The sequence below is a fragment of the Megalopta genalis genome, unplaced genomic scaffold (genome assembly GCF_051020955.1).
Source record: "Megalopta genalis isolate 19385.01 unplaced genomic scaffold, iyMegGena1_principal scaffold0314, whole genome shotgun sequence".
Taxonomy (NCBI): domain Eukaryota; kingdom Metazoa; phylum Arthropoda; class Insecta; order Hymenoptera; family Halictidae; genus Megalopta; species Megalopta genalis.
In genome coordinates this window covers 225,001-227,500 of record NW_027476383.1, presented here as the reverse complement: position 1 = coordinate 227,500, position 2,500 = coordinate 225,001, and positions in this window count along the sequence as shown.

Below are 2,500 nucleotides of genomic sequence, written 5' to 3'. Positions count from 1 at the left end.
AAGTGAACACGCAGAAAAGGACGGACACTAGACAATTGTTTAAACTATTGTTTAAACAAATTGTTTAAACAATTTTTAAACAATTGTTTAAAAATTTCAGGACTTTTTAACAAAGTTTTTTTTTTTTTTTTTTTTTTTTTTTTTTTTTTTTTTTTTTTTTTTTTTTTTTTTTTTTTTTTTTTTTTTTTTTTTTTTTGTGGCTAACAACTTACATTTTCAGAGGCCGTGACGCGGCTCCACAATGGAGGTCGCCTCTTCGGGGACCGACTCCCGCCGCCGTCAGAAACGATGTCTGGCCACGGACTCGGAGACCGAGGCAGCCAACTCGGACGCGCCCCTCTGCTTCCGGAAGCCTGCGGAGGTCATAAAGAAGAAGAAAAAAAAGAAAAAGGATAAACAAACAACGCAGACAACACAGACAGCACAAACCACGCAGGAGACAGCAGAGGAGCCGTGCCGGGCCAACTCGGAGGACGAGGACACGACCGTGGCAGCCCTCAGAGCCCACGCTGCCAAAGCTTATAGGCAGCTTACTAATGAAATTACGCTTCCAGGAAACGACATCCCGTCCACTGTGGTGCACGCCCTGTGCACACAGGCCGCCAAGTTTAACGACTTACTCATTAAAGCCCTCGTTTACAGCAGCAGGCTGGAGGGACGTCTTGAGGCAGTCCAGGCCGAGTCCAAGGAGTGCAAGCGTTCCTGCCAGGCGCTCCAGGACAAAGCCGTCGCCGTCGCCGCCGCCGCAGCCGCCGCCCCCAAAAAGCCGACAACGTATGCCGAACGCGTCGGCGTCAGGTCCGCTACGGCAGCCAGGTCCACGCAGAAGCAGGACCCTCCCAACGTGGTCATCATCACGCCGGCAGACACCAGCAAATACGAGGACAGCTCGAAGACAAAGGAGGCGGTCTTCGAGCTGGTCTCGCCAAGAGCGGACGGCCTGCAAATCAAGGGCGTCCGCAGGGTGCAGGGTTCAGGCATCGCGCTGGTCACGTCAAAGAACACCGACGTGGCAACCTTAATGGCGCACCAAAAACTAAAAGCTGCCGGTTTTATCGTAGGAGCTCCGGCCAAGCGGAACCCGCGGATCATCGTCTTCGATGTCCCGCGGACCCAGGAGGACCCCAAGGAGACGACCGCAGCGATCCTGCAGCAGAACCTCAGCAAAGAGGAAGCGGCCAGCCTCTCCAAGGAGATGAACCTAGTTTACAGGAGCGGTGATAAAACCAGGGACCGCTGCAACCTGATATTCGAGGTCAGCAAGCGTGCCCGGGACCTCCTGGTCTCCAAGGAGAGGCTGTACGTGGGCTGGAACTGCTGCAGGGTCCGGGACCACGTCAGCGTGACCAGGTGCTATAAGTGCCAGGGATTCGGCCATCCTGCCAAGTTCTGCAAGGCCGAGAAGGAGACCTGCGGCCACTGCGCGGAGGCGGGGCATGGGATCAAGACCTGCCCGAAGAAAGAAAAGCCGGCCACCTGCGTGAACTGCATGAGGGGTAAGAAACCCTCCTCCCACTGCGTGACGAGCAAGGACTGCCCCGCGTATATAGCTGCCATAAATCAGTCGCTCTCCCGAACTGATTATGGTTGTTAGGCCCCCACCCAAAAATATCCCCGAAATTAGGATACTGCAGCTGAACATGAGACGTTCAGCTGCGGTCACCGGAGAGGTACGCGAGCTCATTGCCCAGAAGCGGCTAGACGTCCTGCTATTGCAGGAGGCATACGTCAGCCAGCTGGGCACGCGACATAGGATTAGTGGTTTAGGGTCCGGAGTGAGGTTGGCGGCAGCCGAACCACAACCCCCGTGGGCGGCTGTTGCCGTCTGCAACCCCAACTTCGACATGATCTTCGTCTCGCAGCTCAGCAACTCCCACTGCGCCTGTGCGGAAGTGCTAGCACCCGGCTTTTCCTTTTACGCGGTGTCGTGCTATTTCCAGCACCGCGACGAAATAGAAAAGCACCTCAGCCACCTTGAGAAGGTGTTCTGCGCACTGAGGGGGGAGAGACTTTTAGTTTCTACAGACGCTAACGCGCAATCCTCGCTCTGGAGCCCCCGGGGCACAGACGAGAAAGGAGCTCAATTCGAGACTCTGATTGCCGCGTTTAGCATGGACGTTGTGAACGACGCAGCTCAACCACCTACCTTCTGGACGCCAACCGGGTCGTCATACATCGACGTAACCCTGGCGTCGCCTTCCATGTCTCCGTTCATCAGGAGCTGGAACGTAAGGTGTGCGTGGACGACCAGCGACCACAACGCCGTTGACATTAGGTTGCGGGCACCCAGAGCCGCGACGGGGAATCGCGGAGTCGCGAACTCTCGGTTCGACACTCGTCGAGCCGACTGGGAGCGATTCTCCGAGACCCTGTCCGATCTTTCACGATCGAGGCTCGAAGTCCTGAGCCTGGAGTCAGCGGAGGAAACTATAGGAATGGCAGAAACGCTCACAGACATCATCAAGGATGCCTGCACCGCGTCGATGCCGAGAAAGCGTAG